Raw genomic sequence first — 26,987 nt, 5'->3', positions numbered from 1 at the left:
CACCAGCCACGTCCGCTCTCCCTCACCCCAGCTTTGACATCCCTTGTCCCAGCTTTGACATCCCTTGTCCCAGCTGAGTTCTATTTCTCTTCTCAGATCATTGCAGCCCTGGTCTAGAATGACTTAAGGAGCAAAACTGAGCCAAGAAGTCTTGCCAGATTCCAACTGGAAGTAATCTGGAGACTTAGATCTGCAAACAGCATCAAGTGGCTGTAGGGTAGAGCACAGAATTCGGAAGTAGGATAACTCATGTTAAAACCCAGCTTCACCTCATTATGTCTAATCTTGAGCAAGTTCCTTAGTCTTTCTGAACCTCAGTTTCCTTATCCCCAAGGTGGGAAACATCCTGCCCCATGGGATGTTATGATGATCCAATTGATGTAAGTAAAAGTATTCCATGATCCATAAGGAGCTTTGTAACCATTAGCTTTTCTGGTAAACATTAAGAACCCTGAAGTATTGGTATAAATTCTATTCTATGATTTATGGCTGGGGGTTCATTCTGGAAACAAGAAAACTAGATAACATTGGCATTCAACTTGAGGACTAGATGAACTCTAGACAGAACAAAAGTGTCACATTGTTCAGAGAGTGACAGAGACCACAGAGAAAGGGAAACCAGTGTGGTTGCTGTCTTGGGCTCATCTGCTTTCCTTGGAGTGGAGCTGGGATGGGATGGGAGAGTGCAGGATAGATGTAACTATTAATAGTTTAGAAACTCAGAATTTTTTGCCCCTGAGAAAACTCTAGATGCTATGCCAACAAAGCTATCTACCTCCCAGGAAGAGTAAGGGTGAACATGGAAATAGTTTTCCTCTGCCCCTCACAACTCATGTCTTAACAGAACTGTAAGGGTGACAGAGCCCATAGGACGAACAGCAAATGGGCCCATAAGGCCTATCCTAGGCAGGCTGTAAGATGGCTCCCAATAATCTCACCTCTTTGTATTCACTTCCTTGTGAAATCCCCTCCCCTGAGTATGAACTGCATCTAATGACTCACTTCTAATAAACAGAATATGGTCTAAGTGATAGAATGTCACTTCTGAGATTAGGTCACAAAAAAAGTTGGTTTCCATCTTGAGCACTCTCTCACACTCTCTTTCTCGTTCATCTTAACAGAAGCCAGCTGCCATGTTACAAACTGCCCTGTGAAGAGGCCCATGTGGCAAGGAACTAAGGGAGTTTTCCAGCCAAGAGGCAGCAAGAAACTGGGATTTTTAGTGCAACAGCCTTTGAGGAGCTTAATCTTGCCAATATCCATGTGAGTGAATTTGAAAGTGGATTCTCCTCCTGTTGAGCCTTCAGACGAGACCACATCCTTGGCCAAAATCATGACTGTAGCCTCATGGAGAGACTCTGAGACAGAAGCAGACAGCTAAGGCATATCCAGATTCCTGCCCCACAGAAGCTGTGAGATAACAAATATTTGTTTAAAGCAATTAACCTTTGGAGTGCTTTGTTACCCACCAAGAGATAACCAATACAAAGCCCCTACCAGACATACCAAGGAAAAATCCCACCCACAAAACTGAGACAGAGAAGGGCTTCTAATCTGGCAGCAGTGGGAGAAATTTCACTGCATAATTCCTTCTTCCCCATTCCATCTCCAGAGGACATCATTTCTACTAATGTAAGGGAACCTATGTAAGTAAAGAATTTAAGCCTATAACATACCACAAAAATGAAGCTGCCCTTCCAACAAAGCAGATTTTGACAAGGCCATTTTGAGACAGTGGATATACTAATATGGCCAGAGGGGTTGCAGGTGGGGTATGGATGGAGGGCAAGATACAGGAGGAAGTATCCAAGATACTCAGAGGTGGAGTTAGGGTGCTTGCCTTGTACATTACTTGAGAGGTATAGATAGCTGACATTTTCATGGTTACTTTTGAAAACTAAGTAAAAATGTTCTTGGCACCAAAATGGCTTTGTGAAAGTAGCCAGATCAAAATGCCAGGTTCTGTCATGGGACTATTTTATTCAACCCTACTACATAAACACTGTTTGGACTCCACCTAGGCACTCAAGCCAGGAAGATTGCCACTAATCTTCCTTTCCTTACACACACACACCCATGCACACACACACACACACACGGGGCTCAGGAATAGGTTTCCAGAATCCAACAGCACAGGGTCTAGAATGGAGTAAGTTTTAAGGCCATCATCCGTCCCATGCCTGACTTGGATTTGGGCTGTTCTGATTCAGAGGCTGACAGCTACCTGCTTAGAGGCTGGCGCCCCACCAGACTCTACAGAGCCCTGGTCATCATGGGGTCTGATGGGAGTTTTCCCTGAATTGCTCACCAACCCAGAACACAAGAATGCAGAATCTATTGTGCATAGTGGACCCAAAGAGTGCCTTTAATTTGGAATCGATCCTATTTGTTTTCTGAAGCTCTCCGTATCATTAAAGCCATTGATTTACCAACACTTAATAAAGAGGAGAATGTTTCCTAGAGTCCTGCATGGTTGTGTGGTCAGAGGTGGGATTACCCACTGCACAGCACCAAGAGATGGAACCAGCTGCACTGGGGATGGGCCCTTCCAGTCCAACATCCCAACCCTCGCACTGCTTTGCCTCTCTGTACCTCGGTTTCCTCCTGGGTAAAAATGAGGGTTGAGGTCTGCTGCACCCTGTCTCCCTTCCAGCTCGAATCTCCTGTATGTCTCTGAAACCTCTTGGCACAGCAGTCCCCAGGAAATGGAATGTACTGAAGTTTCCTAACATCCCACCAAATGAATTCCTTATGAGCCCAACTTCTGGGTTTGTACTCACCGACAAAACACTGCAAGCCCTGACCTTCCAAAAACTCAGCTTGTTCTCATTCCCGGATGCGTTTTCAAAAGAGAAAAGCTAACTTTTGCCCTCTAGGGAGGGAAATGCGAAAGGCACAAGTGCAGAGCTCTGTGAATTGAGACCACAACAAACCCCGCCTGGGCATGGAGCCCACAGAGCGGGCGCTAAACAGCCTTTCCAACCACAGAGTGGAAATTCTAGACGCAGAAGGTGCCCAGATGGGCCCTGCTTTCGTTCTCTTGCCAACTGCCGTAAACCTGTTTCTGTCCCGTTGGAGCTGCAACGTGGAGCCAGAAATCTGGAAGAATTTAACACCCAGTCGATTCAGACACAGGAAAACATTGTTCAAAGTAAACACTGGAATCCCTCCCTCATCATCCAGGAATGTGGAGCCAGCAGGGTCTGAGCTCAGCAGCTTCTCAAAAAAGCCCCCGCTAAGCTGCTCTGCTTTTGGGGCCACAGACTGGGAGGGCCAGGAGGGGCTCCACACGCTCCACATGCTGCCAAGACAGGGATGAGGCTAGGAGGTCAGTGCACCGGGCTTCTCCTCTCCCATGGAAACATGGGCAGTGCTGTCCACAGCCTCCAGCTAAAGAACCCTCTGTTCCCCCAGAGGACACAGCCTGTGTGCAAAGGCCCCTGAACTTGTGAAAGCCTGAAGGAAACAGAGAGGGGCTCAGGACGCTGTGAGACTTTTCCATTTCCTTTGCCTCCAAGCAGGCCGTGAAAGAGTCACTTTTCCTCGAGGAAGAAAGAAGGCTCTGTGTGCAGGGCGAGGGTACAGTCCTTCTAACCAAAAGATGTGTGTGCTGCATGGATTTGGCCACCGATATTCATTTCACTTTTACTAGGACTTAACGAATTCCATCTCTCAATAGCCATATGCCAGGGTCCCACCCTGTTTCCTCTGGCTCTGGAGGGTGGAGGGGAAGGACTTGCTTTACTCAGGGGTCTATGAGGAATCTCGTAGACACTGCACCTTAAATCACCTCTGTGTCACTGTGTCACCTCTGTGTCACTGTATCCCTCTGCCTAAAATTCCACTAAATTCCATTCACAAAGATGCAGGCCTGAACCGAATTGTTGGACGATTTCTCACAGTCAGAGTGGAGGGGGCAACCTTCAGATTAGGAATGTTCAAGGAGAAGAATGCAGAGTCCAAAGATGACCACTTGGCCACCAGAAGCTCTGAGTAGAGTCCTACTCAGTGGCAGGGCAGCTGGGCGGCAGCAGAGGCAAGTTGGGTCATTGTGAAGAGGCCAAAGAAACAAACCGCTAAATGTCCAGCAGGACAGTCTCGTCCTGGCCGTCACTCCTGTCTCTCCCTGACAGCCACGACATTCACCCATTCCTGATCCCTGAGGGACCCACGACCGAAGGCTTATTAATCCACTCATTTAATCTGAATTATTGAGGGCCTCCTACTGAGCCAGATGAGCAAGAGGGATACAGTCCCTGCTCTGGGGAAGCCTGTATCATCCAGACCAGAGGCTGTCAAGGGGTGGTCCTGGGACCACCACCACCCGCAGCAGCAGCACCAGGGAGTTTGTTGGAAATGCAATTTTTTGGATCCCACCTTAGCCTGAACTAGAACTAGAAGCTCTGGGGGCTGGGCCCAGAAATCTATTCTCACAAGCCTTCCTGGGGATTCTGTTGCTCATGAAAGTTTAAGAACCATTGAGCAGGTCTGTCACTGCCTCACTTGATAATAAACAAAATCTGCAAGTTTCATGATTTGCCTTGGGCAGGTCACAGAAATGGCGTGAGGGCTCCTATGCTCCTAGACTCAGAACAGCTATGCCAAACTGAGCTGTCATTTGGAAATTTTCAGTTCCAGTTTCAGGAACACTTTTTCCACCTCAGTTTGGCCACTGTTTCATGGTGATTCCTAAAACTTTTTTTTGCAGAAGAGGTAGGAACCTCCCCTCCACTCATGAATAACAAGACAAATGGGGCTTCTTTTGACTGGTAGCACCCATCCCAACAGGGGCTCTGCCATCCTTTCTGAAGGTGGCTGTGAGAAGGCCATTTCCACTGTTGTCTTCAGGCCCCTCCTCACACCATTCTCTCACTCTTGGTAGGTGTCAGGGAACATATACAGCCAGGTTTCTCTATTGAGTTGATTTCTAAAGAGATGCACCAATCAATGAGGTAGAATTCCATTCATTCATTCGCAGATGACTTCCGTGCTGCCAAACAGAATGATCTCCTTTGCCTCTTCTGCTTATCTCATCTGACCTGTTGGCAAGGGAGCCAGCAAGCCCCTTTCTCCCAAGTCCTAGCACCTCACAGGCCTCTCTTCTCAGGCCCCATGCTGGCCCCTGCTCCTCTGCTCCACTTAGGGTGAGGGAGCCCCTGCCCCGGCACCCTTCATGTCTTCATCTGCAAACTCATCACAGTGCCCCAACTCCCAAACGTGTGTCTCTAGCCATGGGCTCTTCCCTGAACTGCAGGCTCTTATATCCAATCCCTGCCAGACATCTCCTCACAGATGTTTTATAGGTACCTCAACCTACCTCATTCCAACAGCTCCTGACACCTCTCTCTCCCACCGCATTCAAAAACCTGCTTCCCCACTGGTCTTCCTCCAGTTTGTTAACCAGCACCCCTAATGAACCTGTTGCCAAAAAACTAGGAATCCTCTTTTCCTCTTCCTCTCATCTTCAAAATCCAATTGACCAGCAAGTCATGTCAATGCAAACTGTAAATATCCTAAATCCTTCGTTCTCTTCATTCTACAATTATGACAACTACTACTGCTGCTGATAATAATAATACAAAAATCACTCACACCATAGGTGTTTATGTTTTATATTTATTAACTCATTGAGCCTTCCCAGCAAACCTGTGCATTAAGTGCTGGATTATTCCCTCTTACAGAGGGTAAAATTGAGGTATATAAATGTTCAATGACTTCCTGAAAGCCATATATCTAATACAGTGGAAGCAGAATTCCATGTGATCAAACGTGTTGCCCCTGTGCTGCCCCCATATCCACCTGGTTGCCCCCATAGCCTCCAAACTGGCCTCCCTGCTCCCACTCTTGCCCCTGTAGAATTTGTTTTATCCACACAGCAGCCCGAGTGATCTTTCTAAAACCTGCACCAGTACACACCACTCCCCAACATAAACATCCCTTTCCAGGGGTTCCCCCAGAGCCCTTGGGATGAAATCCAAACTCCTTCCATGGCTACCTCTGTCCACCTGTTAGGTCTCCCTGTTTCTATCTCTCTCTCTCCGTCCTCTGCCTTCCCCACCCCCAACCACCCTCCAACCACATTGCCCCCTTCTCGGTCCTCAAACTCACCAAACTCCAACCATTCCCTCCCTCACAGATTTTTACATGGCTGGCATTTGATCATTTAAATCTTAGCTCAGTGTTGCCTTCTCAGAAAGGCTTTTTCTAACTTCCTACTCTAAACTAGCCACTCAATCCAACTCTATCACGTCACCTTGTTCTGTTTCCCTGACAGCACTTACTGCTATCTGAAATTATTTCACATTTGTTTACGATTTATTTTCTGCCTGCCCTCTTAGAACTTGAATTCCATGAAAGGAAGGAATTGTTCTGTCTTTTCTCTCACGTATATCCCAGGACCTAAAACTATAATACGGAGCTCTGTGCCAGGCATAGGGATAGCAAGGCGAAGGCAGCAGAATCCCTGCCCTTAAGGAAGTCAGCATCTGCAGTTCCGCTACAGCATGTGGGCTGCCACGAGGACAGGAGCAATTCCTCACCCATCCTAGGAATGCTGGGAAGACTTCCTGGGGTAGATGATTTGAGTTTATTTTATTTCAACATTTATTCTGGACCAGACCTGCCAGTTACAGTGATGGATGAGACCAGTGGTCTGCTTCCTTAGTACAATATCACCTAGAGAGCCTTTTAAAACACAGACTGCTGGGTCTCATGCCCAGAGTTTCTAATTCTGGAGTAAGACCTGGAGTAAGCACCAGGAATTTGCATCTCTAACAGGTCTCCAGGTGAAGACCAGTATCATCTAGGGACCACATTTTGAGAACTGCCAGATTGGACCATTTTCTTGCCACAGCTCACCATCAGTATGGCTCAGTGCAATGCTGTGTACCATTTGCTGTGATAGGAATATAGGCTATATATAAAAATGGGCTACAGATAAAAGGAATCAGTAGGTACTTCTTGGAGGAGCCGGAACCTAGGTTTCATTTTGAATAATGAGTAGGCATTACTGAAACAAATAAGGGATGAAAAACAGAAAAAACTTGAGGAAAAGGACAAAGTAGTATATAGTCTTAAAAATTAAAATATATTTCAATATTGCTGAAGCATAAAGCATAAAACAAAGACTGGCTGAAGGTGAGACTGAAGTAAACAGCAGATTCGAGTCTCTTAAAAATTAATAGCAGGAGGCCAGGCTGCATGAAAGACAGGTGAGCACAGCACACTTAGGGAACTGCAGAAACGGTGGCCAATACAGAGGGTGCTCAAGGGTCAGGGGAGAGGTCTCTAGCAAGAAAAGATTCTAGGCCGGGTGCACACCTGTAATCCCAGCACTTTGGGAGGCCGAGGCGGGCGGATCAGGAGGTCAGGAGATCGAGACCATCCTGGCTAACACAGCGAAACCCCGTCTCTACTAAAAATACAAAAAATTAACCGGGCTTGGTGGCAGGCGCCTGTAGTCCCAACTACTCAGGAGGCTGAGGCAGGAGAATGGCGTGAACCTGAGTGGCAGAGCTTGCAGTGAGCCGAGATCGCGCCACCGCACTTCAGCGACAGAGTGAGACTCTATCTCAAAAAAAAAAAAGAAAAGATTCTAAAGAAAAGTAGAAGTGAAACCATGAAGGGACCCTACCTTGGGGCTGGGTCCTAGGGGAATCAGAGGGTTCCTTAGCTGGAGGCTGCAGACAGAATTGCTCATATATATGGGCATTCATTCAGTGGAATACTATACAGCAATGAAAAGGAACAGTCTATACATATGTGCAGCCTCATGAATGAATCACATAAACATAATGCTGAGTGAAAGAAGCCAGGCACAAAATAGTAAACATGAGTCGATTTACATAAAGTTCAAAAAACCAGCAAAATATAAGGTTTAGAAATACATTTAGTGTAAAGCAAGTGTGTGACTCCCACAAATTCAGGAGAGTAGTGACCTCTGAGGATTAGAGAAAGGGGTTATTGATGGGAGGAGGAAGGAAGGAAGTTTCTAGAAGCTAGCAGTGTTGTATTTCTTGTCATGGGTGATTGTTACTGAGTTCACTTTAGACACATCACCAAGATGTAAGCTGTATGCCTCACTTTGAGCACTTTATATTTCACATTTGTTTTTTAAAAAATTAAGATATTAACATAGTTGAGCAGGAGATGGGGGTGGGAGGAAGTGGACAGGAATGGAACAAAAACTGCTAGAAGGAGGGAAATGAAGATTGTCGAGAGCATGACTGCAGGGCTACGCATGCGTGTGTGGGTGTGAGTGTGCCATTCTCTTCAGTGTCAGTCAGGAGCCCTGGATTGAGGGTGAGGAGAGATCAGGTGTGTTGGGAAACAATGGAGAAGTAGCTAGGGGAGGGCTAGGGTCTTTATGAGTGGGGCTGAAATCTTGGATCACTGGGCTGGGGTGGAGAACACAAAGCCTGGAGATGTGCCACCAGGCAGTCACACCTCTCAAAGAAAGACCCCACCATCAGACACTGACTTTTAGGCTGTAATTAGCAAGTTGGTTCCTGTCTCTCTAAGGCCAAAAGTAAGTGTCTAAAACCAGAACAAAATCATTCTTTCCCATGTTCCTAAAAACCTTAAATACAAAGGTAAAATAAACATTTATTTTAGAAATAAATGATGAAAACTGAAAAGCAAAGTAGGCCAACTATTTCCCAGGCAGCAGGCCTGACCTGCTGCAAATTCTTGGTGTCCGGTTTCAGCTAGGCACTCACTGTAACTTGGCCAAACTTTCCTCGTTGACTTTCCCCACACATTCCATGCAGCTCCACCCTCTGAGCCATGAAGCTGCTCCCAGCCGCCCTCTCTGCGGTGGGCTCTCGACCCTGCCATGTGACAGAGGCTATGCTGGCTGATTCCAACCTAAAGTACCTCCTCCTTAACACTGTCTTGTGAGCATCCTCCCGCCTGCCTGCCTGTCATCAGAGATGTGGGTGGCCTGAGGAAATGGGGTCTGAGGGAGCCCCCAGAAGGTCCTGGGGAAGATACAGGGCTAGGGTCTAGTCAGGGGCCAGTAGCTGGTGGAGAAGTCTGAGCTGAGACTCACAAGCTGGGTGAAATCAGCAAGGGTCCATCCAAGTCAGGCGGGCAGGGAGCCAGCAAAGTGATATTCAAAGGTCAAGCAAATAACAGAGTCAGAAGTCAGACAGAGCACGGGGACCAGGAACCCAATGCCCTCTAGGAGTATGCCATGGAGGTGCAGACCTCGAATGTTGGCATCAGGCAGTGCTAAGTTTGAGTCTTGGTTCTGATCAACTGTGTGACCTTGGGAAACTTATTAATCTCTCTGGCCTCATTTTTCTCTGGTGACGTGTCACTGAGCTTGGGCATAGGGCCAGGGATGGGGATGGAGATGCCAACGGGTAGAGGTGGAGACCCCTGGGCCAGGCAAGGCTTCAAGTTTGACAGCTGACGTATCCGTACTCCAAACAGACCTTAAATCCATCAAAGGCAGAGACCAGCACCTGCACTAGGCTTGGCCCCTGGCACAAGTCAAAGGAGGAAATGATTAACACGGGTCCATGAGCATTACATATCACCCTCACTGCAGCAGCGCCTGCCTTTTCCGAGCTTGCTTCTTCCCTTCCCACCCCTTGCTAGTTGGAGCTGATTCCTCAGTGGCAGCACTAGGTTCTGGGCATTAGCAATCTGAAAGCTGGGTAACAAGTCCTGGGGTGGGGTTTCTGTGTCCTTTCCTGCGCCCTCACCCCAATCCCTGCTGGTGCACCTCCCTGGCAGCCTCCCTCTGCTCGCCTCTCCAGCCCTTTTCCAAATGTCCCTCCTCATGCACCCTTCCTCTTTTGCTTTCAAACTTTGCCAAGTCTCCCTTCCTCTAAAAAGCTCTTCCATTGACCCCCAAGCTTCCATTACTTCTATTTTGCTCCTTTTCTCTGCCAAAATCCCCCAGGGAATGGCCCATACCAGCAGTTGCTCTTTCGCTCACTCCAGCCTGGCATCCACATTCACAGCTCTGCTGACAGCCGGCACAGGAAGGAACCAGCAGGGATAAGTGAATAGAGGCACAGACATCAAGCAGGGTTCAAGAAAGTGCAAGTGAGTATAACACACACACCAACACACAGACACACACAACACAGACACACACCAACAGATACGCCAACACACAGACACACACACCAACAGACACACCAACACACAGACACACACAACACAGACACACACCAACAGACACATCAACACACACACACAACACACACACACACCAACAGACACACCACACACAGACACACACAACACACACACCAACACAGACACACACCAACAGACACACCAACACACAGACACACACACCACAACACAGACACACAACACAGACACATGCAACACAGACACACACACCAACAGACACACCAACACACAGACCACACACAACACAGACACACACCAACAGACACATCAACACACAGACACACACAACACACACACACACACCACCAACAGACACACACACCACACACAGACACACACAACACACACACCAACACACACAGACACACACACACACAGACACACAACACACAGATACACACACACAACACAGACACACACCAACAGACACATCAACACACAGACCACACACCAACAGACACACCAACACACAGACACACACAACACAGACACACACAACAGACACATCACACACAGACACACACACACACACACAGACACACACCACAGACACACCAACACACAGACACCACAACACAGACACACACCAACAGACACATCAACACACAGACACACACACACACAACACAGACACACACCAACAGACACATCACACACAGACACACACACCAACAGACACACCAACACACAGACACACACAACACACACACACACCAACAGACACACAACACAGACACACACCAACAGATACGCCAACACACAGACACACACACCAACAGACACACCAACACACAGACACACACAACACAGACACACACCAACAGACACATCAACACACACACACAACACACACACACACCAACAGACACACCAACACACAGACACACACAACACACACACCAACACACAGACACACACACCAACAGACACACCAACACACAGATACACACACACACAACACAGACACACACCAACAGACACATCAACACACAGACACACACACCAACAGACACACCAACACACAGACACACACAACACAGACACACACCAACAGACACATCAACACACAGACACACACAACACACACACACACCAACAGACACACCAACACACAGACACACACAACACACACACCAACACACAGACACACACACCAACAGACACACCAACACACAGATACACACACAACACAGACACACACCAACAGACACATCAACACACAGACACACACACCAACAGACACACCAACACACAGACACACACAACACAGACACACACCAACAGACACATCAACACACAGACACACACACACAACACAGACACACACCAACAGACACACCAACACACAGACACACACAACACAGACACACACCAACAGACACATCAACACACAGACACACACACACACAACACAGACACACACCAACAGACACATCAACACACAGACACACACACCAACAGACACACCAACACACAGACACACACAACACACACACACACCAACAGACACACAACACAGACACACACACCAACACACACACAACACAGACACACATCAACACAAACACACACCAACACCAGACAGACCAACACAGACACATGCAACACAGACACACACAACACAGACACATACCAACACCAGACACACCAACACAGACACACATAATACACACACCAACACACACACACAACAGACACACACCAATACAAACATACACCAACACACAGACACATAACACAGACACACGTCAACACCAGACATACCAATACAGACACACGTAACACAGACACACACCAACACACACACACAGACACACACCAACACAAACATACACCAACGCCAGACACACCATCACACAGACACACATAATACAGACACACATCAACACCAGACATACCAACACAGACACACACAACACAGACCCACACCAACACCAGACACACCAACACACACACAACACAGACACATGGGTACATACACACACACCAACACAGAGACATGCACACACCAGCACATACACATCGAGACATTCATACAACACACAGAAACACACGCACAAAGACACACACAACACACAAACACACAGACACATCACAAATACCCACGGAGACACATACACCACATACACCTACACATGCACAGACATGCACACTAACGCCTTCCAACAAGGCAGCCAAGGGGCTCTTGCTGTGGTCGGAGAAGACGGGGAGGGAGCCTGGCCATCCACCATGGGGAGGACACGCAGTGCTCAGCAGGAGGACTCCAGACCCCTAAGGGAGGATCCTGGAGTTGCTACACCTGGGGGCAGGTCAAGTGTTACAAGGCCCAAGCGTTCTACAGCTAGTGGGGAAACCCTCTTTGTGCCCTGCACAAGCAGTAAGCACTTAGAAGACATCCCTGAAGGAGAGATGGAAAGGGAGGGGGAGGGAGGGAAAGGGAGGAGGAGGGAGGGAAAGGGAGGGGGAGGGAGGGCAGAGCCTACCAGGAAGCCTGGAGGAAGCCTGCGACCTAGGACCCAGAAGGTCAGCTCCCTGACCCAGACCGGTGGGTGAACTGACAAGTGGCAGTCTGGATTTGAACCCAGGGACTCAGCTGCCCATGTTCTTAACCTGCGTCACCTATCTGCTTCTCTCATACTGACTCAATGTAGCTCAAACAAGTGTAAAGCAAGAGCTTCTAGCACAGTGGGCTTGGGGCTCAGGCCTCCAGAAACACTGCCTGGGGTGGGAGCCTGGGCGCCGGGCCGGACTCCACCCGGATGGGGAGAAGGGAAGGGCTGCCTCATCTGCAGAAACGAGTCTCTTCTGTTCTCTTCTCCCCACCCCTATCTACACCAAGGTGCCTTCATGGATCATAAGGTTTCTTACTAATTTTTTGTTTCATTCACTGGTGTTTTTTATTCCTTGCTCTAAATTACTTTTTTTTTAATTTTTATTTTTATAGAGACAGTCTCACTGTCACCTGGGCTGGAGTGCAGTGGCACAATCATGGCTCACTGCAGCCTCAAACTCCTGGGCTCACACAGACACACACAACACAGACACACACCTGGGCTCAAGGGGCCCTCCTGCGTCAGCCTCCAGAGTAGCTGGGACTACAGGTGCACACCAATGTCCAGCTAATTTTTTTTTTTTTTTTTTTTGTAGAAACGGGGTCTTGCTATGTTGCCTAGGCTGGTCTTGAGTTCCCAGCCTCAAACAATCCTCCCGCCTCAGCCTCCCTAAGTGGTGGGATTACAAGCATGATTAATTATTTTTAAATAAGTGACTTGATTATTATTGCTTTGTAAAAATCCTCTTAGCTATCTTTGTCCCTATAGGTTTCTATAGGTGCTTAACAACTTTTTTTTAAAAGGCATTTGCCAGTTCTGGCTAAACATTCCTCTGGTCCTGAGCTCTGTGGAGAGGTCATACATCTATAGGAACAACATCACCCTCGTCCCCAACGTCCATCACCCCCAGGGGAAGGGGGAGAATGGCGATATATTTTGTGTGTGTGTTTTGTTTTGTGTGTGTGTTTTGTTGTGTGTGTGTGTTTTGTTGTGTATGTTTTGTTTTGTGTGTGTGTTGTTTTGTTGTTTGTGTTTTGTGTGTGTGTTTTGTTTTATGTGTATGTTTTGTTTTGTGTGTGTGTGTTTTGTGTTTTGTGTGTGTGTTTTGTTGTGTGTGTGTTTTGTGTAAGTAGAGTGGTCAGCCGTGTGTGCACAATAGAATTACCTGGCTGCCATTATAGACGCACCTGAGCTCGAGCCCTCTGCAGACACAGTAAATCAGAATCCCAGGAACGGGACGAGCTTGTTGGCAGGCGTTGGGCATCAGTACGTTTTACAGAGTCCCGAGGGGATTGAGTGACCAGGATTGGGATCCACTGAAGGGAAGTAATGCTGGGGATTCTGGGGACCCTTTAAAGGCAGGATCATCCTTCAGTGAAGGACCTGACCTTCTCCTGGAAGTTGGGTGTGAGCCTTTTCACTTTCACCCTCGACTTCCCTCTCTGGGGACACCCAGTGTTCCAGCCCAGACTGTTACCTGACAAGTTTCTGTGATTCCCCATCCTTCCTTCACTATCTTGGCTATTTCCCTGCTCGGCGTTTATATTTTGTCTCCACTTGTCCCTTGTACTCTCGATCCCACTTCTCCTTGGCCCTCTCTTTGCTGCACCTAACCATCCTCTTGTCCCTGCCCCAAAGTGACCCACAAGCCAGAAGTCAGGAGTGAAGGGGGCACTGTGACATCAGAAGTTGTCATGCATCCCCTCCTGAATCTTCTGCCCTGTTCTCTTCCTCCTCTGCAGGCTCAGTGGGCACCAGCAATGCAGTCTTCAAACACGGACATTGATTATTCCCACCCCCAAGAGTGAACACCTACTATGTGCTGAACCCTAGACCAGACATACACACATAAAGATACACAACACACACACGCACACACACACACACCCCAACATGCATGACCTCATTTGAGATCTCTGATCATTTCAACAAGCAGTTACTCTGGGCCAGACATGGCCCACTACAGAGATAGACGAGACCTGTGGTCTCCTTCCTTAGCGCCAGAATCTCCTAGAAGGTCTGTTAAGACAGATTGCTGCGTCCCACTTCCAGCGTCTCTGATTCAGTAGATGTGGGGTGGGGCCCAAGAACTTGCCTTTCTAACAAGCTTCCAGCCTTCTGAAATCAAGTGCTCTTTACATAAGCTGCAGAGAGAATGACTGTCACTGACAGGCTGTTGAGAATTAGCCTCCTTCTCCCCGACTCCATTGACCAGCCCGTGCTTGCTTGGTAATGGAGAGAGTGAGAAGCTTCTAACCTCCCCTGTGGCCCCGTGAAAAAGTCCCCAAGATGCCAGGAGGACACAGTGCAGGGCAGGCTGTAAAGTCTGGCAGTTTCATTGCGGTCGTTAACTCGGGGCAGTACCCAGGAGACAGGCTAGACTTGCTCTCCCTGTGTTATCATCAAGCCCTGTTGACAATCCTTTGCAATGTCTCTCTCTGTGTCTGTTCCTCTCCACTGGCCCATCACCTCTCTAATCCCAGAGCTCAACCTGTCCAGCCAGGAATGTAAAGTCCCCTCACCTCTGTGCAACCACAGCAAGCTCTTGCGCCTCCTCCAAATCATACTGACTCAATCATGTATTTCCCATGATCTCCCTTTCTTCATAATTCTCTATAATCTTCAGAGAGAGGTGCTTTCTAGAAAAAGACCAGGCAGAAAATACCTGTGTTCAGCTTCAGTTTTAACATTTAGTTGTAAGAAAACATACATCAAGTGGTTCCCCAACAAAAATCTACCTCTCCTCACTGCCCATGAGTCAGCACCTAGAGCCTCATGCGGAGCCCTCATTGCTGCGGTTCTCAAAAAGCCTTTCTGTATCCTCCCCTCTCTCCAGGCTCTAGTTCCTCTTCAAGTCCAGCCCTAAACTCTCTGAATTCATTCTCGCTCTGGAGCTCCCTTGTCAGCGGAGCCATGCCTTCAACCTCTCCATGGGCCTCTATTTTGTGGCTCAGTGTCCGTGAGCCCCGAGTACCTCCATTCAGTTATTCAAGCAAGCTCTAAATGGGGGAAAGATCTGAGCAAAGTCACGCAGGTGCGGGGCAGCCTGGGCGTCTGGAAATACTACAGGGAATGCACAGGTGAGAGGGATGAGGAGGGAGTTGGGGTGGTCCAGTCTGACAAGGTTCTGCTGTCTCTCCCAGCAAGTCTGGGAAAGATGGTGGATATCACTGAGTGCACAGGCCAGGTTTGAGGTGTAGCGGATGAGCAGGGGACCTCCCCTGTGGTTCCACAAGAACCTCCAAAGACTCACCCCAGAAGTCTTCTGCAGCTTGAAGTGACTCTCCGAGCTGCTGATACCTAGCACTGATGTGCGACGGGCCAGGGCCCAGCAGGGAGTCAGACCCTCAGACTCGAGAAAGAGCCATTTGAGAGTGACATCAGCCCACCACCTGCTGGTGTGCACAGATGGTGTTTCAGGAAGCCATGAAGCTAATCATGTCTGTTTCTGTGTTGTCCATGGCAAGACTCCAAGCCCAGAAAAGAAAATCTGTAGCCCGAGTTATTTTCCTCCCACAGGGCTTGCCTGGCCTTTGATTGTTGACTTTGGGGAGGTGCATTTTTCCCTCCTCTGTGGGCAGCAAATTCGCCGCGAGTCAGCAGGCCCTGTATCTGGGCTCACCATGGGCTTCCACTGGCACTGAGAAGGGGCAAGCTGAGCAAACGTGCAATGTGACCCCAGTGCTGACCACCCCGGAGATGCCCCATGGGACTCCAGGACTTGACCTCAGTGCTTCTGGGGTCCCTCAGTGTCCCTTGCTGGCCTCAGCACTGGACTGCCTGGTAACCTCCCCACAGGCAGGTACTAAGCGAGGCTGGCCCCTTCATTCAAGGCAGAATGAATTTAGGCCGGGCACAGTGGCTCATGTCTGTAATCCCAGCACTTTGGGAGGCCGAGGTGGGTGGACCACAAGGTCAGGAGATTGAGACCATCCTGGTTAACACGGTGAAACCCCATCTCTACTAAAAAAAATACAAAAAAAATTAGCCGGGCGTGGTGGCGGGCGCCTGTAGTCCCAGCTACTCGGGAGGCTGAGGCAGGAGAATGGCGTGAACCTGGGAGGCAGAGCTTACCGTGAGCCGAGATCGCGCCACTGCACTCCAGCCTGGGCAACAGAGCGAGACTCCATCTCAAAAAAAAAAAAAAAAAAGAATTTAAAAGCTGGGGTTCCAGAGCCAGCTCCAGGTCACCCATGCACACGCCCCGCGCCAGGTGCTGCTGTCAACTGTTCACACGCTAACTTACTCCAGCTCAAAACTCCCAGGAATACCTACAAGGCAGCTTCCACTACTCTAATCCCCATTTTACAAAGTGATGAAACTAAGGCACACAGTTCAGTAAGTTGCCCATGGATACACAGTTCCCAAGTAGAAAACTCAAAGTGCAAACTCCAGAACATACACCACTAAGAAGGGGCCACCAGGCAGCTCTCCCCGCCTGAGAATCCCCCTGAAATCCATGGTGAGCCTGCCCAGAGCCCCCACCCCTCCCCAGCACACATGGGCTGCTCTTCCTCTTGCCCCACAACCCCAAATCACTGGCCAAATGGGCTCAGGTGTATCCCTTTGGCCTCCACGCTCAAGCTGTATATGAACAAAAAAATCACAGAAAAAACTCAATGTGTTAGGTCAGTTTATTAACTCTCCTTCTTGGTCCCCAAATTGCCTTTCAGGGTGTTGAGCAGCTGCACACATCACCCCTTCCTCATGAAGTCCTGTTGGCCCTTTACCTCCAGCTGAGTAAGTCAAAGGAGGACATATGATCAAATCAGGCAGTCCACCAGCTGACCTCTGACCTATAGCCTGGAACAAAAAGAAGACCTGGGCCAATCCAATTATCTCTCAGGAATGCAAAAGGAGAAGGAAAAGAACAGGAAATTGGGCTGGGCGCAGTGGCTCAAACCTGTAATCCCAGCACTTTGGGGGGCCGAGACGGGAGGATCACGAGGTCAGGAAATCGAGACCATCCTGCCTAACCCGGTGAAACTCCGTCTCTACTAAAAAATACAAAAAACTAGCCGGGCGAGGTGGCGGGCGCCTGTAGTCCCAGCTACTCAGGAGGCTGAGGCAGGAGAATGGCATAAACTTGGGAGGCGGAGCTTGCAGTGAGCTGAGATCTGGCCACTGCACTCCAGCCTGGGAGACAGAGCGAGACTCTGTCTCAAAAAAAAAAAAAAAAAAAAGAACAGGCAATTGACCGCGGAAGCCAAAGCACAGAGGATGCTGTGAGGAACACAAAGGCCACGAGAGGTCTTGATAAACCAAACGTCGATGCAAATTGGTCTATAAACTTCTTAAGTCTCTTTGTCTGTACAGTTCGCCCGTCGCTCTCTGATACTGTGTCCTTATCTGTAGAAGGAACTGATTTTCCCATGGTCTGTACTACACTGATTACATCTTCATAGTGTCCTTTAGCAAGTGTCTCTGTCCCCCTATAAAGCAGCTGTCATGTCTAGAGCCGTGACCAACTCTAGGTTTGCTTTTCATAAATGATGGTGTAAATATTTGGAGGTACAGAATCCAGGGCTGTCTCTCCTTTTGCGGTGTTAGCAGCTATTAATGATTTATTGACTAGAAACACTATTTTATTAACAGTTGCAGACTGGTAATATTCTCAAGCTATCATTTCTTTTTCGTTTTTTACTTGGAATACTTCTAAAGGAGACACTTCTCATCAACTGTTTGATTTCATTGCAGTTTATGAGAAAGGCAACACAAATGTTGCATATTTTCTCCTTTATTGGCCAGTTTTCAAAAGAATGTATTGAATATTTGCAAACTCCAAAAGTAGCTAAAGTGATTGAGGATTTTTGTAGTGAACTCTTGCAGTGAACTGGTTTAAGGCAGCTATTGGATTTTCTGCCACTCACAACTAAATTTAATCCTAGCTGATACAACACACGTAAAGGAGGAAAAGAGGCAAAATGCAATGCAATCTTTTCTCCACTGAACTATGTGTTCCTTGAACACAGTTTACATCCCAGTCACTCTCACACCTCCAGAGCCTACAGGGATATCCAGCTTATAGTATACGCTCAATAAACATTTTCTGAATTAAAGACAAGAACACAGCCATGTAAACCTATCAAAATGAATGAAAATGGATTTTATGAGCCTTTACTAGAACTTGTAGATATTGGTGAGAAATGCTAATTCTACCAGATGGTTGACAGCCCAGGCAGGAGAATGGGCACCTCTAATAGTAATATAATGGTATAGGCCGGGCACGGTGCCTCACACCTGTAATCCCAGCACTTTAGGAGGCCTAGGTGGGTGGATCATGAGGTCAGGAGATTGAGAACCTCCTGGCTAACACGGTGAAACCCCATGTCTACTAAAAATACAAAAATTAGCCAGGCGTGGTGGTGGGCACCTGTAGTCCCAGCTCCTTGGGAGGCTGAGGCAGGAGAATCGCTTGAACCCAGGAGGCGGAGGTTGCGGTGAGCCAAGATTGCTCCACTGCACTCCAGCCTGGGTAACAAAGCGAGACTCTGTCTCAAAAAAAAAAAAAAATAGGTAATATAATGGTATAAAACTGAATGTACCTGGTGACATGGCTTATAATGTCAAGAATCTGGAAACAATCTAAATGCTGATCAAGGGGAAACTGATTAAAATATGGAATATCCATATAATGGAAATTTGATATCTCTAAACTAATGAGGCAAATCTATACACATAATAATCACGATATATATTTAAGTAAAAATGGCAAGATCTTCAAAATACTACAGGATCCCCCAAAACAAGCAAAGTCAAAGAAAGTACATGGCAAATTAAATAAGATGGGCAAAATTGGACGACTTTTGGGGTGCTGAGTGATGAGTATGTAGATAGATGTTCATTGTACCAGTCTCTCTATTCTTGTGTATGTTTGAGAAAATTCTGTAATAAAAATGAAAATAAAAACAAAACCACTTGTTCTGAGCCCTGCTTTTTAGTGTGTTTTTCATTTTGTTTTCATTGTTTATTTAAAATATTTCAGAATTCTTCCCATGTGAAAAATGAAAAGGAGATTAAATCTACATTTAAATGTTTGGATATTCATAGAAGACAGGTCTCTGGAATGCTATGAAATTCCAGTTGGAACTGTGATACTGTGAAATACATATTTGGTCTTCAACCTGCTTCCTGACATACAACTCCTAAAACCCTTACCATTTCAAAAGTGTTGTCCTTTTGTATGCTAATGAGCTGACTGAGGGTTAGCATCCTCTAGGTAGTTTCAGGATGAGACTGGTCACCAGACCAAGGCAGGATTAAACAGCTGGGACTTTCAGCCCCCAACCTCTGGAAGGGGAGAAGGGCTGAAGGTTGAGTTAATCACCATTGACCAATGGTTTAATCAATTATGCCTAAGTAATGAAGTTTCCACAAAAACCCAAAAGGACAGGGTTCAGAGAGCTTCCAGACAAATGAGTGCATGCAGGTTCCTGGAGGATGCCAGGGAGGGCATGGAAGCTCGCTTCCCCTTTCCCCATACCTAGCCCCATGCGTCTGTATCCTTTGTAATATCCTTTATAATAAACTGATAAACTTACATGTTTCCCTGAGTCCTGTAAGCTGTTCTAGTAAATTAATCAAACCCAAAGAGGAGTTCTTGGGAACCCCAGCTTGAAGCCAGTCAGCCAGAAGTTCCAGAGGCCCAGACTTGTGACTGGTGTCTGCAAGGGAGACAGTCTTGAGGGATCCAGCCCCTCACTCTGTGGGATCTGACGCTGTTTCCAAGTAGACAGTGCTGAAACTAAATTGGAGGGCTCCCAGCTGTGGCCACTGCAGAACTGGCTGCTTGTTTGGTGTGTGGAGAGAAACACCCCCCACCCCATGTTTAGTCACAGGTGTCTTCAGTGTTGATTATTGTTACTGAGTCAGGGAATAGAAAAAAGCACTTTGGGTCATGTACTTTTCCACTCATAGTAACTGATGAGGAAGAAATGGGATGCTTGCTCCTTGTAGGAATGTTTCACTACATGCCTGTGTGACATATTGATTATAGAAGAATTAATATTAAAAAGAAAGTATGAGAAAGAGTGACACCAATCACCTTTTGCTCTCTGTCTGGCTAATTCAAAGCCAACCTTTAGGTTCCAGGTCAAAGGTCACCTTCCACCGTGGGGCACAGAACTCAAGCAACATTAATGTCCCTAACAAACCAGTTTGGTCCATTAAGGAGTGGCAGGGGTGGCTGCCTGCCTACAGGTGTTGAATTTTAAAATCTTTACAACACAACAGTAGCCCCCAAATGTATTTTATAGACCACATCTAGATCTAGGCTCCAGATTGCAATCCCACATAAAAAGGGTTCTGCTCCCTGACTACCCACCCAGTGTAGAATTGCTGTTCCCTCTGCTGTGCCCCATGGCCCTTTGATCATACTTCTTTTGACGCACTTATATTGTATCGGACTATAGTTCTTTGAATAATGAACGGTAATCATTGCCAGCCTTTATTGAGGGCTTATCAGCGGGCAGGCAACATTCCAAGAGCTTTATGTCCATGATCTCACTTAGCCCTCACAGCCACCCTCGAAACTAGGTACAATTGTTGGATCCCCATTTTTCAAATGAGGAAACTGAGCCCCAGAGAGGTTGAATAATTTGTTCAAGTTCATACAACCAGCAACAGGATGGGCAGACAGAGCTAGGATTGGAACCCAGGCAGTTTGGCTCCACAAACTACCTGCTTGATCAGCATTTTATTTTGAAAGACAGGACTTGTGTCCCAATCCTATTGGGAGATTCAGTGTCTAGTACCTTAGTTTAAATAAAGCAAAATTAATTCAACAATACTTCCTTGGGCAACTACAGAATGCAAAATTTCCTTCTCTACTTCCATTAAGGCAATACAGAGAGTCGTGTTTATTTGCGTCTTACCTTATCCACAAGTTCTTTTCAAGAAAAATGGCTACTGTGCAGATAAACCTTGAAAACATTAGGCTAAGTGAAAGTAACCAGTCACAAAAGGCCACATATTGTAGGATTCCATTTATATGAAATGTCCAGAATAGACAAGTCCATTGAGACAGAAAGTAGAGTTCTTAGTGCTGGGGGAGGATAGGATATTTGGAAAGTGACTGCTAAAGGCCAAGAGGTTTCTTTTCGGGTGGATGAAAATGTCCTAAAAATTGGTTGTGGTGATGGTTGTACAACTTTAGAAAAGACACTAAAAACCATTAAATTGTATGATTAAATTGTAAAATTATATGGAATGTGAATTATATCTCATAAAGCTGTTTAAAAAGAAAATATCTATTGAACTCTCTTTTTCCAAATACATGCTGCAAGCAAGATGAGAAAGAAAATAGATGAAAAATACAACTAGAAAATAACACGGCCGGGCGCGGTGGCTCAAGCCTGTAATCCCAGCACTTTGGGAGGCCGAGACGGGCGGATCACGAGGTCAGGAGATCGAGACTATCCTGGCTAACACGGTGAAACCCCGTCTCTACTAAAAAAAATACAAAAAATTAGCCGGGCGAGATGGCGGGCGCCTGTAGTCCCAGCTACTCGGGAGGCTGAGGCGAGAGAATGGCGTAAACCCGGGAGGCGGAGCTTGCAGTGAGCTGAGATCCGGCCACTGCACTCCAGCCTGGGCGACAGAGCGAGACTCCGTCTCAACAAAAAAAAAAAAAAAAGAAAATAACACGAAGTGAGAAATTATATTGCTTAGCCAAGTGGATTATCTAGATAGATGATGGGTAGTTTTAGACACCAGTTTCCTGTTGATTTTTCTCATGTTCTCCCTTCCAAACCAGCAACCTGAGAGGATCAGAGACTGATCAACAAATTATATAAGTTACTAAGTTATTAAGAAGATGGCAAACAACAGACAGAATTAAACACCAAGCCACATATACACAAGTGCTCCCTCCATTGGCTCCTTCAGCACTTTTTTACGAGTTCTAGTGACCCAAACCTTTTGAGTTATTTGTTACTTCTCTTAGATGTACATCAAAAACCAGCTCTGAGTTGTGTTTTCATGATGGAGTACAAGACAGATTTCACCCAGTCAACCCTTAACTCTCAACTCAAGAAAGAAAGAATGTAGCAATGTAGTTGTCCAGAAGGGCAGGCAATCCCTTAGGAATTTCTTTCATCTTTGGAACACATGACGTAATTTATTTTGCAAGACAGTCTCATAGTTAATTCCATTTTTCATTGGCAACTAATAATATGAATTCATGCTACCCAAAGTAACTCTGGAGATACACAGCCTGCTGAGACAGGAGGAGTCGAGCAGGCTGTGAAATGTTTTCCATGCTTTTAATGCATACAGTGGGTAATGCATATGGAAATGTGTGTGGAGGTTCACAATCACATCCACACAGTTTTCTAGATAGACCGATGAGATTTTCTGTTCCTTCCGTAAAATCCGTAAGCCAGCATTTTCCTTCCAACCACAGGTCACCCAGCCCCAAAATGTGCAAATTTTTAAGGGTTCCCCTGGGTCTTATATCTTGGACTCTTGTCCAGTGTTTCTCAATCCTTGCTCTCTGTTTCATTATGATAGCCCAGTGTTCCCAAATGTCACTCCACGAAAGGTACTTCTAAATTACTTGGGAGCTATTTACTAACACCCATTTCCATAAGTCACACACTGGAACGCAGGTTTAATAGATCTGGAGTGAAGTCTTAGAGGCTGTATTTTGTTTGTTTGGTTTGTTAGATTTTGGTTTTTGAGTGTTTTCTTAAATATTTTTAGTGCATCGATGTATTTATCAATTTTAGTTGATAAATAATAATTGTGTGCATTTATGGAGCATAATGTGATGTTTTTATCTATGTAAACATTATAGAAAGATTCAGTTAAGCTAATTAACATATCCTCAGCTCACCAACTTACTTTCTGTGGTGAGAACATTAAAAAATGGGCAAAGGATTTGAACCGACATTTCTCAAAAAAAGAGATATGAACAGCCAACAGGCGTATGAAATAATGCTTAACATCTCTAATCATCAGAGGAATGCAAATTAAAACCACAGTGAGATATCACCTCACACTTAATGTGTTGATGAGGATATGGAGAAAAGGGAATCCTTGTACACTGTTGGTGGGAATGTAAGTTAGCACAGCTATTAGGAAAAACAGTACAAAAGTTCCTGAAAAAACGAAAAATAGAACCACCATATCATCCAGCAATTCCACTTCTGGGTATTTATCCATAGGAATTAAAATTCATATATCGAAGAAATAACTGCATCCCGATGTTCATCACAACACTATTCACGACAGCCGAGATATGGAAGCTACTAAGTATCCATCATCAACAGATGAATGGATAAAGAAAACGTGGTACATACACACAACGGAATACTAGCTAGCCTTCAACAGGAAGGAAATCACGTCATTTTTCAACAACATGAATGAACCTGGAAGGCATTATGCTAAGTGAAATAAGCCAGATTCAGAAAGACAAATGCCATGTGGTCTCATTTATAAGTGGAATCTAAAAACCTTGATCTCACCGACACAGAGTAGAAAGCTGATATCAGAGGCTGGGGTAGTGGCAGCAGGGGTGGATAGAGGAAAGAGGCAGAGAAACGAGAAATGTTGATCGGGACACAATTTCAGTTAGACTGAATTCATTAGTTTTAGTGATCTGTTGCCCTGCATGGTGACAACAGTTAATAATAACATATTGTACATTTCAAATTTGCTAAAAGATTAGGAAGCTGTATCTTTAACAAAAGTCTGGGAACCATTGGCCTAGATTACCACAACATCACCCAATTGTCCTTCTGCTGTAATAGTCTAAATCTATTTTTTTGACTGTTGACAACTTTTTTTTTTTTTCTCTGAGACGAGGGTCTCACTCTGTCACCCAGGCTGGAGTGCAGTGGTGCGATCACAGCTTACTGCAGCCTCAGATTCTGAGTCTCAAGCGATCCTTCCATTTCAGCTTCCCAAACAGCTGGGACTACAGGTGCACACCATCATGTCTAGCCATTTATTTATCTATTTATTTATTTATATTTATTTTTTATTGTTTTGGAGAGACAGGAGTCTCAATATTTTGCTCAGGCTGGTTGCAAACCTCTGGGCTCAAGTGATCCACGCACCTAGGCCTCCCAAAATGCTGAGATTACAGTATTTCAAGTCACCACACCCGGCCTGCTAACAACTTTTAAGCCTCCCCTTTCCCCAACCCCCTTGTGCCCTACATCTGGGTAAGCTCATGTGAAAGTCTGGATGCTCTTTGTTGCTACAAGCAGGAAATCCAAACCACACAAGCCCCTGCTCATACTGCAACCACTATTAAAAATTCCAAGGCTTGGCCAGGCGTGGTGGCTCATGCCTGTAATCCCAGCAGTTTGGGATACCAAGGTGGGAGTATCCCTTGAGCCCAGGAGTTCAAGACCAGCCTGGGCGACATAGTGAGACCTCATCTGTAAAAATAAAAAGAAATGAAAATCAAATCCCAAGCCAGTCTTTCTTCTTGCTCTCCCAAGCTGTTTTGAACTAGCCTGGGATGTCTACCCTGTTCTTCCCCAGAAAGCCTTATCATGTAAGTCAGGAGCATCCAATCTTTTGGCTTCCCTGAGCAACACTGGAAGAAGAATTGTCTTGGGCCACACATAAAATATACTAACACTAACAATAGCTGATGAGCTTAAAAAAAAAAAAAACTAGCAAAAAAAAATCTCAAAATGTTCTAAGAAAGTTTATAAATTTGTATTGGGCTGCACTCAATGTCATCCTGGGCCACATGCAATCCACAGGCTGTGGGCTGGACGAGCTTGATGTAAGTAATAAACATGTGCATGTTCTCTTGGTATGTGTGATGGCATCAATCTTGACATCCAAACTGAATTTGGGGTGGGGATCCACCTTGCTTCTGCAAGGTAACCACAGCATCTGGTCTCTCACCGTTAAAAGGAATTCTCCACACCACTGCTGGAGTTCTTTCAGAAAACTCACTTTGCTCAGATTCCAGATTTGTTTGATGATGTCCCTCGGTTCCCCCTCCCTACACTCCCAGTAGTACTCTGCCCCACTTAACCTTGTCAGCCTCATCTTCCTCCACCGTTCCTCTCACACGCTTCAAGCAGCAACCACACCACAGTGCTGGTGTTATACTTCAAAGCACTGATAAGTCTATTTCCAATATATTCCCACTGCTGCCTTCTTTCTCACTGAAAAGCTCAAAGAAACCACAAAGAAACCAAAGCACTTCTATAGCTTAAAAAAAAAAAAAAATCTGAAAGCACACTTTGTTTTTCCTCCCTCTAAGACCAGACAATAGTGGGGCTAGGGAAGTGGAAAGGATCTGGTGGAAGGAAAGTGAGGAGACACAGGAAGAAGGGAAGAGGAGAAAGAGCAGAGCCTCAATCAAGAGGCACTTCCCCTTCCTCCCAGCCCAGCTTCACCCCTGTCAGGCCTTTTCTGATCCTCCTCTTTGGGGCTCCACTGACATGCCACTCACACTTATCTCGTTGTGATATTGTTAGTTGTTCACAAGTTTGTTTACTCCAGTGGGTCAATGACTTCTTAAAAGTATGGAGTGTGCTTTAGTTGCCCCACATGCAAGGTACACAGGGCTGGCAGGCCTCCTGCCATACACTATGAAATTATTAATTTTTAGAAATCCTGTAATTAACTTAAGACCGTGCGATTATATGACACTGCGTTTTTAGTAGACTGAGAAGCATTGTTTTTCAATGTAAGCATTGTGAACATCGCAGTGACTTTGGAACCTTGTTTTCTTGTTTCTGCTTTTCACAGTTCTAGGAACTCTGAAGTGGCCTGTGGCTCTCTTGATCTCCAACAACCCCTGTGCATATATCGAAGTCCTATGCAGAAAATGTTCAGGAAATAACCACTGATCATTTGCTACTTCATTGCAAAATTCCTTAAAGATGAACCAATGCCAGAAGCCAGTGGTTTCCCTACAGGAAAAGAAACTTGCTACTTCTCCCTGTCTTTTCCAGCCCAAGAGGAAAGGGCACCATATGCCCATACTTACCCCATAAAGCAGGTCCCAGCCTCCTGAGCCACGCTGCAGTGATTTCTTCCTAGCGTGTTTCTCCCATGGCTATTGACCACCTGTGAGACCCAGGCAGTAAGTATTTCAGTTCCAAGCAGTTTATGGCACAGTAGGAAGTAGATTCTGCCTTTTACCATGTGTGAGCCTTAGGAAGCTCCCTTTCCTTCTCTAAGAGCTCAATGTCTTCATTATAGAAGGAAAATTATAATAACGTCTGCCCTAGTCACCTTGCAAGAATGCCTTTAGTATTAAACTAGAGAAATAGTTGTGGAGAGGTTCATAAACTGTCCAAGGGCCAT

The 26,987-nt window shown here is 46.2% G+C and overlaps 1 protein-coding gene across 5 annotated transcripts in view; it reads right to left on the bottom strand.

The window, feature by feature from the left end:
- Positions 1–26,987, bottom strand: part of CDRT4 (CMT1A duplicated region transcript 4) — a 74,544-nt gene that overhangs the window by 18,987 nt on the left and 28,570 nt on the right. Inside the window, exon 1 of one of the 5 annotated variants that reach the window (XM_033184486.1) lies at positions 26,668–26,726. The exons of 2 other annotated variants lie outside the window; for them this stretch is intronic. The gene's annotated coding sequence lies outside the window, so the exon portion shown is untranslated. Of the gene's footprint in view, positions 1–13,891; positions 14,146–14,181; positions 14,361–26,667; positions 26,727–26,987 lie in introns of those variants that run through there. 2 more of the 5 variants (XM_033184482.1, XM_033184483.1) reach the window with 2 other exon arrangements.

This window comes from Trachypithecus francoisi, unplaced genomic scaffold (genome assembly GCF_009764315.1).
Source record: "Trachypithecus francoisi isolate TF-2019V2 unplaced genomic scaffold, Tfra_2.0 Lachesis_group20, whole genome shotgun sequence".
NCBI lineage: Eukaryota > Metazoa > Chordata > Mammalia > Primates > Cercopithecidae > Trachypithecus > Trachypithecus francoisi.
Note: the sequence above shows the minus strand (reverse complement) of the source record. Positions and strands in the feature narration are given on the sequence as shown.